At 35.2% G+C, this 12,728-nt stretch overlaps 1 long non-coding RNA gene across 2 annotated transcripts in view; it reads right to left on the bottom strand.

Moving 5' to 3' along the window:
- The window catches only part of LOC114118734 (uncharacterized), a 294,464-nt gene that overhangs the window by 169,223 nt on the left and 112,513 nt on the right, over positions 1–12,728 (bottom strand). For both annotated transcript variants that reach the window (XR_009596756.1, XR_003591902.3), the window contains exon 3: positions 800–904. This is a non-coding gene — a long non-coding RNA (uncharacterized LOC114118734). The remainder of the gene's footprint in view (positions 1–799; positions 905–12,728) is intronic.

Here is a 12,728-nt window from a genome sequence, read left to right as displayed (position 1 = left end):
GATATGATCTCATTCAATCCCCTTAACCTCATGACATGTTATTATTATCACCAATTTATAGACAAGAAAACCGAGGGGAAAGGTAAGTTAGGGCATCATGAGCAAGTTTGTCTCTGCAACACTAATTGGGATACACGCAAACTATGTTCTGAAGAGAACACAGTGGAAGAAACAAGAACCTCTTGGTGGTAGCACTTCTTTTTTTAATTAAAGGAATGGTATTTTTTAATCTTTTCAAACTAGGAAAATAAATGAAGAAACAAGAAAAATAGACACATCAAATAAATGCTTAGAATTTATACTGAAAATATGTTGCAAATATTTATGACAATCAGAACTCTGAGGAAAGTCCTCTTCTTTCTCGGTCACCAAAGCTGATGGGTGGGCCTAGCCCTGAACAGATTGTGAAAATAGCTCTTTACCTCTGATCTCTCTTTTCTATGCCCTTCTACCTTACAGATTCATACTCTATTAGTTTCTTACTCCTTAAAATGCCTGCATCCTTTTATTTTTCTTCTTTTATCCCTTAAACAAAGTTTTTCCCAATATCTATCCTAAGAAAGAATCCTAGTAATCTACATTTTGGACTGCATTTATGTCATGATTACAATTCCCAAGAGATATTAACCTTATTTCTGAGGGTGAAATAAAAGTCTTTAAAGTGTTTTCAAGGGTCAGCCAGTAGATAAAGACTTTTTAGTGTAGAAAGAGATGTCCGGGAATGCCTCTGAAGTCACACTGCATAATCAAACCACATACCCAGCAACTAAGCCCAGGGCTGATTACAGATGCCACCTACCTGCCTGCCTTCTTCCTGCTTTTTCTTCTTCTCCACTGGTCCCATTTTCAAAGAGACTCTTGCTTCCATTCCCATGGACAGTCTTTTCCAAATCTCCTGCCAATGCTAAAAATAAAAATGAGAGAATTTTGTTTCATTACTTTCCATTTTCCTACCTCCTCTGTGATAGAGGTATTAATGAGCAATGACATTACCAAAAGGTATATAATGGGCAGATAATTCACCAACTGAATAAAAAGATATGAAACAAATAACATAATTTACAATTACGATTTTAGAAAGAAAGCAATCAGGGCCTCAAGTTATTCATTACAGAACATCCTGGAGTGAGGAATATGTTAAAATTAGACAAAATACAAATTTAAATATACAAATGTTGTATCCCTCAACTAAATGTGTTTTAATTCTCTCTCATTCTAAACAAAAAATAAAATAAAATAAATAAACAGGCATACATTTTTGGTCAGATAATTCCATCTTATTTCTCCTTGACATTCCCTCTCCACAGGCAATATATTCAAATAGAATGCGCACTGTGTGCTCAGTTGCTTCCGTCATGTCCAACTCTTTGCTATCCTATGGATCGAGCCTACCAGGGTCCTCCGTCCATGTAATTTTCTAGGCAAGAATACTAGAGTAGGTTGCTGTGCCCTCCTCCAGGGGATCTTCCCAACCCAGGGATCTCACAGGCAAATTCAAATAGAACAAAATAAGACAGTCATTTTGGGGGAGTACATACAATGAATATCAATACCTGTCTCTGAAACAGAGTTTCCATTTGATATTGTACAAATAGTAAGAATACAATGTTTCTTTAAAACGTCAAAAAGATTAATATAAGACCTAAGGAAAAGACTTTATATGTAAAAAAGAGATGTTATTTTAAACACTGTATTACACCATGACCTGAAAATCTTATGGGGGTTTTGCTATCTGAAGATTTCTCACCTGCTATGACACTTAGAGAAACCACAAACAAAACAACACAGGCCTCAAGACAGGGGTGTAAACGTGTCCTGTCAAGCAAAGCATAGGTTTCTCACGATTTTGATGTGTTCTGCGTGCATATGCTGCTTTTCATTTGGCAAGCCTTTTTTATGTCCCAGCAGACAGCTAAGGAATAACAAGCATTCTTTGTCAGATTGTAGGTATTCCAGAAGATATTTTAAAGCTATGTGGATTCAGTTCACTCCATTCCAAGTTGAAAATAGAACACCTTTAGAAAGATCTGCTCCCTTTGATCTATGGACCAATAGTATGAAGGTCTTGTCTGTCACTGGAGGGTGGGCTATTGTTAATGGGACTGAAACAGTCAAATCCTGAGCTTTGTAATGCTTTCATAACCATGAAGCATAATGCTCTCAGTCCTTCCCAGAGAAATTTGTTCAGAAAATGAACTTAATCTGAAAATTAGTCCTTCCTTCAGATTCCATAGTATTTAAAGCCTAGAACATGACCCAACACATAATAGGTGATCAGAAAAAATTAATTGAAGTAGTCCATTCCTGCCTGGAAAAGCCTGGGCAAAAAAAAAAAAAAAAAAAAAAAACCATTAGACATTGAACAGAGCAAAAAATTGGAAAACAGAGACTAGAATCAGAGTAGAAATAATGCTCCTATAACAACTCAATTCTGGGTTTCAAAAATTCCTTGTAAAGAGAAACGAACACTTCATGTAAGCACTCTATTGGGTAGCATTTACAAGTCATGTTTGGCATTCTGTAAATGCATTTGTCCCTCGTGGAGCACCTCCCTACACAGTGATGATTTATTAGAATGCTATCTGTCTAAAATATTTTTATATTTAAATATGCAAATCCATTGCAAGACTATCACTAAAGCTCACATATGTCACATGAGTGGTTCTCATGACCACTGAAACAGTACAGTAGCGCAAACACAAGCCAAGCTCTGTCATCGAATATGGAGGCATGGCATTTTGCTCTTCCTACCTGAACTGACACTCACTAATGCACTTCTTTACCCTATAGTGGGCTCATTTCCCACTACTATTTCATTTTTATAAGAACATTTAACCCACAATGGATGACAAAGAGAACAAAGTATAAACATGCCTGGGAGACTACAAAATTTCCAAAGTACATGATCATCCTGGGTACTAAAAAATCCAAGTTTAATGACAGCTCTAGTCATTTCTAAGCAATGGCCAAGGAAAAAAGGGAAACAATAAGTAAATAATTTTGGACTGATAAAAGTTATTTGATACTAATAAAGGAAGTATAAACATCATTTCAGCCTTAAGTTGACAAACACTAAAGAATCCACCTGCCAACGCAGGATACGAGGGTTCAGTCCCTGGCTTGAGAAGATCCCCTGTAGAAGGAAGTGGCAACCCACTCCAATATTCTTGCCTAGGAAATCCCAAGGATGGAGGAGCCTTGCAGGCTACAGTCCATGGGGTCGCAAAGAGTCAGACAAGAATTAGTGACTAAACAACAACAAGGAACAATAATTTGAACAAACTATAATTGGAGACATAAAAATAACCGAAAATAATTGAAGAGGATAGAAGAATGATGTATGATTCTGGGAATACAGCTACATAAGAACTGGGATAATACAACTCTGAGTGGCAATGATACAGTTAGTGCTTCCATTTTCACAACATATCTTGTTCTTATCCTCCTAACACACACAGTGCTAAGACTTATAGTTTTAATTTCATAGCATGAGGTTCAAGGCATCTCAGTAAATCTTAAGTTAAAAAAAAATCCTTCACAAAATTGCATGAAACTTGACTAACGAGGAGGCCTCTGGAAATGCTGGCTGATTCTTAGTCATAAATGTTATGTCCTGGTCATAAATGTTATATCCTAGTCATAAATGCTAGTCCACTGAGTAGTATGGTAATTATTTCTTTTATGCTTCCTTCGGTAATTTTGAAATGCTAACTTTCATCATGTGCTTTCCAACTTCAAATACTTTCCCACTCCCACTTTATCTTTTTCTGCATGATCAGGGCCCATAGTTTCACTCTTTCTATAGGTGAGCCCTAGTGCCCTAGGAATATATGAGTAGATTTGGAAGTCTCTCATGGGGCATGATTCTGTGACCCTCTATGTCACCTCCTCCACTTATAGTCTGGTGAGATTCTACCCAGCGGTGCTTCATAGTTGTCATGCAATTTTTTGTTATTCTCATATATACCATGTTACTTTTCCCTCCTAAAATATCATACTTCTCTTGATGTGATGCCATTATTTCAGCCTTTTAAAAATATCTGAGAAAATCATTTATATCCTGTGATTTATCCAGAGAGTCATACACTTCACTAAAATTCACACTGAACAAAGTTGCACTTTTTAAAAGCAGTCTTCTATAATCTCCTTCAGCTTCAAGATGGCAGAGGGGAGGGTTGAAAACAATCCGCAGTGTAAAGTTTCTATTGCAAGAATAATTTCATTCCAGTTCAAAGACTTCAAACAAGGAGAACATGAACAAGACTGTTTTGAAACTGATGTGGGTAAGGCTACATGAGTGTCTCATCCACACATGATGAAAACAAAAGAAAATAAAGCTGAGCACAAACTGGGAATACTTCTTTTGAAACAAAACTAAAACAAAAAGTTTGCAGTTCCTAAAAAGAAGTTGTTTAAGAGAGCTTAAAATCATCAAACAAGACATGGGGTTATTTGAAGATAAAACTATCAGAGAAAAATTTCTAGCAATAGTTGGTAACTCTCTCCACCATTGCTCTACTAGTACAGAATCAGACAGTGCTGTTTCACCCAGCTGGAGAAACTACCAGAAAATATACCCATGGGTAAATAATGATACTACTAACGCACTTTGTTGTTTAAGGTCACAGTTTTTCAGAAGTTCAAATAAATTTATTCCATTTTTGAATAATACATGTCATTTATATATAGAAAATAATTTCTACTATTAGAATCATTTCACTTACCTAGTCAAATTTTTTAATGATTAAACTTTTTTTTCTGTTTGGTAGTGTCTGGCCTTATTTTTATAACAGCATTTTTTAAAAAATTTCTTCTGCTAATAATGTTCACAACCTATTTTCTGGTAAAAAATTTTATATTTCTTGTAATTTTTTAATATTTTTGACAGTATTTTTAAAGTTCAATAAATGTCTTCTTATACTTGAATACAGTAAATGTTACAGGTCACTGACACTTTAAAAATAAATTCTAGACACTTTAAAAACAAAATATCAGTATTAATATCCATACTTTCATAGTAACACAGAATAAGTACTACAACACTGATACTATCATTTTATTTTGACACTACAATCTCTAGAAGTATATCCCTCCCATTCTCATTCTCAGCAATTTAAATTCAGCAAAACTCTTTGTCTCAACTACCTTTCTACCTCTTCAGGGCTTTGAGAGATATCTACGATATCAGGGCTTTAAGAGAAAGGGAAGTAATTCTTTCCCATTTGCTATAAAATAAATTTAATCTAGAAGGACAGAGAAAGGCACAGACTATGTCTCATGGTAACCATATAGGTAGGACAGTGGATAAAAAGCCAAGAGTCAGACACATAGGCCATATTCCTCCAACTGACTCTCTGATCTTCTAACTTTCCTATAAGAACAGCTTGGGGGAAAAGAGTAGCTTTTTGGTGCCATTCTCACACAGACTACTTGAAATGCCATATTTATCAGTGTGAAAGTCTCCTTTCTACGAAATAAGATCTCCAGGAGATGTCATATCACATTTCATTCTTCAGAAAAAAATAGGAAGCGTACCTTCTGAGTTCTAGAATATGAAGTTGCATCAGGCAGGATCCTCAACTATAAGCAACAGACACTGACTCCAGCCATTTTAAACAGGAAAAAAGTAATTATGAGAAAACTATGGACCAGCTTACACAATCTAGAAGGAAGCTTCAAAAATAAGGATCGAAAATCCAGTGAGACTCAAAGGAGCCCAAGCAGCCTACATCACACCACAGAAACTCTTAGTTTAAGATATTACCCAGGTCATAGCCAATGTTCTGCCAGTGAATTGTTCCACTGCTGCTGTGCATGAATTCTAAAACACTCTTCTGGTTTGATGCCCCTTCTAAGTCCCAAGCAGAAGCATCCAACTGATGAAGCATAGGTCAAGTGTCTTTAGCCTGTAAATCTGAGACTCTGCTAACTACAACTAGGAAATTCCCTTAAAAAGGTAGAGTGTGAATGGAGCCAATCAGTATCAACAACTGTCCATTGTACCAAGCTTTGGCCATGAAAGAAACAACAGAATTAAAATAATCTTTCATTTCTTGAAGTGAGATACATTTCAAAGCACAACCTCAGAAGGAGCTAGCAGTGTCCATCAAGGAGGAAAGTCAAAATGGCAATGGCTTTTGGATTTTAGGAATTGGTCTTCAATGTTCTCAAATGTATTCTGTATCATGTCCAATTTTCTAGAAACTTGAGACGTTTTTGAAAGATTAAATAATTTATTTTAAAAGCAGAAAGTAAAGAGAGGGAGAGAGAATTAAAAATCTATTAGCAAACATTTATAACAAAAATATCTAAGAGTTTATTAACTAGTCTCCCAGCTTTGTTTGACATATAAATTTATTTTAAAGTAATATAGAAACTTCATCGTATTAGAAACTGCTAAAATAATTTCCTTAATTTGTGTTTTAATAATGATCCAGAAACTTTCAAATAAATTAATCACTAAAATTATACTAATAATTAATACTATTTTAATATTTTGACATATATTTTAATTTTTCTCTTTAAAGAGACTACAAAGATAACATATTTAAAAACATCTTAAACTGCTATATTTTATCATGGTGTTTATATGGGCCAAATATACATTTAAATATAGATTGAACATTGGTTATGGTTTTATTCACAGCATCAGAAGAAAACAAAATCTATTTTTATTATACGATATTTTAAATTCCTGCTTTCTGAATTATGTTTCTAATTTCCATGCTTAGTTATTGAAGCATTTGAGAATATTTTTAGACCACAATCTGTAAGACCCTCTCATCATAAAATTCATTGAATGTATAAAAAGTGTTATCTGCTAAGAAATGAAAGAATAGATATAAATATAGAATTTCTTTTTTAACAGTGCTTTTTGGCATACTAAATATATCATCAGATGGGACACAGAAATTTAAATCAGATGGTTGCAATAGATCTGATGAAAAAGTGATCATTTTATCCTATTAATGTGCATTTTCTCATTAACGTTTCTTTCGCTGCCTTTAAACAATGTCCTATAAGTAATATAAAGATTAAGTAAATGGATAAAAATTAGAAATATTTCTAACTGTGAAAGTGAAAGTGTTAATTGCTCAGTCATATCCAACTCTTTGAGACCCCATGGACTGTAGCCTGCAAGGCTCCTCTGTCCATAGAGTTCTTCAGGCATGAATACTGGAGTGAGTTGCCATTTCCTTCTCCAGGGGATCTTTCTGACTCAGGGATTGAACCCAGTCTCCCACATTGCGGGCAGATTCTTTAGCCTCTGAACCACCAGGGAAGCCCAATTATGACTTCAGTGAGCTTGAAGAATAAAATCCAGCTCACTCTGTTTCACCAAATGTGAAAGTCATTAATTTATTTTAAAATTATTTTCAAAAAACGCCATTTTCAGCTACTTCAATCAATAAAATATTGTCTGGAAGCAGAAAAGAAATTCTAGTATCATTGGAAATTCTGTTCCTTCTATAGGTGTTGTATTTGGTTGTGGAAAGCCCCAAGTCAAATCCTTTAAAGTGAAAGTGTTAGTTGCTCAGTAGTGTACAACTCTGCAGCCCCATGGACTAGAGCTCTCCAGGCTCCTTTGTGGGATTCTCCAGGCAATACTGAAGTAGGTTGCCATTTCCTCCTCCAGGGGATCTTCCTGACCCAGGGATCGAACCCAGGTCTCCTGCATTGCAGGCAGATTCTTTACCAACTGAGCCCCCAGGAATGCCCAAGTCAAATCTTGCTGTGCCCTAAGTATTGGGAGAAGACGTAAGAAATAACCATTAACCACTTTATCCCTAACTACAGGATTATTATTTGTTCCTTAGAATCCAGAAATTTATAAAATAAAATGCATCACTTGTTTGAAGTGAAACTTTCTTTACTCTTTTAACAGAGTCTTACATATACCATGTGCCCACTCTTAACTGTTTTATTTCCATCCTTCTTTTGTCAGTAATTACAGTCTTAATCTCCTGAGTGCATGGAAAAATCCTATACAACATGCTCTTCCAGAAAGGGCAATCACACATAAACGCCAGTTCACACTTGCTCCAGCAGTACAATGTAGGCAATTGGGATGACTTAACCTAATATCACACCAGTTATCAGAAAACTTACAGCTGCATTATTTGTGCAGCCAACAGCAGAAATGAGTCCTCTGTATTTACCAACAGAACTGTGACTGATTCTCAGATAATTAGTATATTTTCATCACATAACAGTTTAGACATTTCATGAAGTTTCTATTATTCCCTGTCATACTCTGGTGTCCAAAACACATGTTAAACTGGTTTTCCAAAAAGACAAGAGGAAAATAATGGAAGCAAATGAAACGTAAAGCTCCCAAGACCATGGGTACAGGAATATAGCGAAAACTTTGCTTCTGTTCAGCCCTACTGCAGCTGCACTAATAGTCTGCCTGCTGTACTCAATGCTTTCTCTCTCCTCCCACTTCTAGTGGGAAATATGGTTTCGATTCCTACACATCTGAGCTTGAAAATGGTAGCACATATTTTAAGAGTTGTAAAATCTGCTAATTTCTTATCCCTTTAATGGCTCCAGAAAAAAAGGCAACCATCTTTTGTTCTTCTGATGCCAGCTTTGCTTAGAAATGCTCCTGCTCTTAGTAACAGGACCTTGAAAGTGATAGTCTCAGTGATGTTCAACTCCATGGACTGCAGCCGACTAGGCTCCCCTGTCCATGTGATTCTCCAGGCAAGAATACTAGAGAGGGTTTCCATCCCCTTCTCCAGGAGATCTTCCTGACCCAGTGATCAAACTGGGTTTCCTGCATTGCAGGCAGATTCTTTACCATCTGAGCCACCATGAAGCCCAACAGGACCATGGGAAAGCTAAATCATTCCACTATGACATTTCATATCAACAACAAGCCCTCTTCACCTTATCCCAAAATGGCTCTTTCTAACACTGAATCTGAAATAGTCAATTGTTAAATATGTACCCATTAACTTCGGTTAGCTTAATTTCTGTGTTCAAAAAAATGCTAGGATTCAATAGGAAAGATAACATGTCTCTTTTTGTTTTTTGTCATTCTATCTTCTATGTCAATAAAATGCCAATATTAAAAAAGCACTAAGTAAACAGTGATCAGTTCAGTTAATGTATTAATTCGTGGACAAATCATAGTGTTAGGCAGTGCTTTCACAGAACTTTCTGTGGTTATGGAAATGTTCATGCAATTTTTACCTGGTAGTGTGTGTGATTGCTGGCCACAAATGGCGACTATTGAACAATTGAAAAATGCCTAGTGGAACTGAGGAGCTAAATTTTTTAAAATTTTCTATCATTTTAATTAATTAAGCTTAAATTTAATTAGCCACATGCGGTTAGTGACTACCATATTGATGCTAAGAGATAAACATAACCAGGACACAACTTCTGCCTTCAAGGAGCTCACTGTCCAGAAATACAAGCTCAGAAGGCATCACAAGTCTTAATAAAAGAAAAGGCATTTGAGCTGGTTATGCAGAACAAATACAGAATTCAACCTGCATTGAGAATTAAATCTAGTTCTTAGACATACACTAAATTGTATATCTGAGGGCTGGACTGTGTTTTCTATTTAACTTATAATTAATACGTAACTATAAAAACAGATGATTTGAAAACTAAAAGATAATATATAGAAAGCATTTAGAATACAGTAAGAACTACTATATATCTGCTAACATCATTATTATTTAAAAGATAAATTTTGTCCTACCACTGAAGTCCATGACGCTCAGCATTAAAATAAAAATTAACCAGTTTTTTCCACTGCCTTGCACTTATTTTCTGATTTTTGCTTCTGCTAGTACATTAGTACGGATTTCTTTAAATCTACCACTCCATAGGCAAGGCTTGCCAGCTTGGTCAGTGAAACGCTGATTCTTCAGGAAAAATAATGATTTAAGTAAAAAATATTCTTATTAATATTAGACCAAAGGTAGAATTATTTTTCTCATACCTGGGATTTACATGCCTCACTAGCTTTGGTGATAAAGAAAAAGGTAAGAAGAAGAAAGAAGTCAGGACACATGATCAGGAACTTCCAGCATCAAGCCATCTTCAAGTTGTGGCCTACGATCCTAGAAACAACGTTAGGCAAGTTCCTTTAATTTCATTGCTTAAAGTTTTAGTTTATAAGAGAGAAGGTTAAATAGCTCCATCTAGAGATACTTGTGATAGATCTTAGAGATACACAGATCAAGAATCATTGCAGGTGTGAAGTCCTGGACAAGCTTCTGTTTCTTCCTCCAAAGGGATCCATGAACAAGTAGCTTCACAGAGTCTAGATCCTATCTACTGCGAAGCTGAGGAAAATCACTATAAACCAGTCAGTAGAAATTTATAAAGTTTCATCTTAGTAAAATATGAGATTAAATGAGTATAACTCTCCTAAAAACAGCAAACTCTTACGATGAATGAGATGAAAAATTAGACAAAGCTTTACATTGACTCTCAAATAAGCTAAGTCACATATACAGATAGAACCTACAGAACTATGCCAATGTGTTAAACATAAAACAAAGCAAACTGTAAGACAAAAATCAGCTTTGTGTTCATTACACTATACTGTGTACTAAGGACAAAATGGCGTGCAAAGAAAAATATTCTCTGACTCTAAGTGGCTTACATTCTGATGGAAGATAGAGGCATGAATCAAATAATAAAAAGTTTTAAATCACAATGGTATATGAGCTATTATTAATAGTTAAATGGTATAAGGAATAATAATAATAAAAAGATCAGAAAGACTTCTCCAAGGAAATGACATTTGAACTCAGATATAGAAGTTGAATTAGAGCCAACAAGGTAAATAAGGGAAGAATGAGCTTTGCATGCAAAGGAAGAGAGTCCGCAAAGTCTGTTGCAGGAAGGGACATTAAAAATCCAAGAAAGTGAAAGTGGACACAGGTGCACGGGAGTAAAGTGAGACAGCAGAGGGGATGTAGTTAGTTTCCAGGTGAACTCTAGAAAGTATCATGTTCTCTGCAGTATATTTTTGTTTCCCACTTTGCATTGACATTTACAGATACGTAATATCTCTATCTATCTGTATTTACATAGATGGATAGTATTTGTATTTGGTTTCTCTACTAGAATAAGTAGAAATGCCCGAATCTTTCTAAAAAGGGGGCTCTACAGACATGTCACACAGGAAACATCAAGGGATATATAGTAGCTGAGTGACAAATGAAAGTTTCAATGTTTCAGCTGCCTAGAAAAAGGCAAGCTTTCCTACAAATAAGATTAGCAAGGCTGACCCATGAAAAGGGATGCAGGTTCACTACATGAGTCAGGAATATCCCCTAGGGATGAAATGGAAACCCACTCTAGTATTCTTGCCTGGGAAATCCCATGGACAGAAGAGTCTTGTGGGCTATATCCATGGGTCGCAAAGGGTCAGACATGACTTAGCAACTAAACAAATCTATATATATATAAACACATACATATGTAACACATTTTGTTTATCCATTTATCTTTTGATGGACACTTAAGCTGTTCCCATGTCTTGGCTATTGTTCATTTTTCAAAGAAATAACTATAGTATAGTTGCAGCCCACTTCATGCCCTTCTGTCCTCAATTTTGCTAAAACAAACTAGCATGTGTACTTTATTCCAGATAACTGGTTCAGACAGCTGAATCTGGGTCAAAAACAGAATAATTATGGGGAGAATTGAGATAGGAAGTAATACTTGTATTTTTCAAATTATACTTTTTTTATTTTAATGAAGATATATAATGAGCCCAATTATACATTGTTGATGATATCCTTCATTATCTTTTCACAGCCACGCATGTTTATAAAAGGTAGAATTATGGAACTGAAAGTTGAAATCTCTGGCAAGGACCTGGAAAGCAGTTATTTGGAGTTGTCAGTGGAGGGTGAACCCATAAGCTTTGGAAGCAATATAATGATAAAATATATCAGGTTGGATTTTAATTTTGTCAATAAATATTTTTATTTCAAAAGTTTCTTTTTTAATACAAACAAGATAAAAATAAATTTATTTAATACAAAGCAAATGATTCACTTTCAGTGGAAAATGATTTTCAGGAAAATCAGTTCCTCATGAGTTTTTCAGATTTTCTTAAGCAGCAAACACCCACAAAGTAATTTATAAATATAGTTTAAAATAACAATTTTTGTCCTCCAAATAAAAACAGAGTAAGGTAAGTTTGTAAGGCATTAACTCATTGTAGAGTACTCATCTGCTATCTGTAAGTCCAGGGACTCATATGGAAAAAACAATAACAGCTTAATTGTTGGTAAAGACACATATTCACACTTCAGAAATATATCATAGTTGGTACAGGCAGTTCTAGTGCCACTCAGCACAGTCCTAAGTGGAATTTTCTAGAACAAAATTTTCTCAAAAATCATCTTAACCCAAGAGATTAATTGAAATAAACAATAGTATCAGCAGTTTACAGAGAAGATACTTCCCCCACCCCTACCCTCCCTGCTCAAGTATGTTCAGCTGGGCTAGGAGAGTCTAATATATTACTGTCTAGTAGAACTTTCTGATGGAAGTGTTCTATATTGCTGCAACTGGCTAAATTTGTTTTTTGAGTTTTTGAAATTGTTTAGTGAGACTAAATTTTATTTAACATAACAAATGCATTTAAATTTAAATAGCCACATGCAGCTGGTAGCTACTGTATTTGTCAACATAGGTCAAGTGGATGCTACTTATGATTTAACTAACTCAAGTCTTGAACTATTATA

This window comes from Ovis aries, chromosome 16, assembly GCF_016772045.2.
Source record: "Ovis aries strain OAR_USU_Benz2616 breed Rambouillet chromosome 16, ARS-UI_Ramb_v3.0, whole genome shotgun sequence".
NCBI lineage: Eukaryota > Metazoa > Chordata > Mammalia > Artiodactyla > Bovidae > Ovis > Ovis aries.
This window is presented reverse-complemented; position numbering and strand designations above follow the sequence as displayed.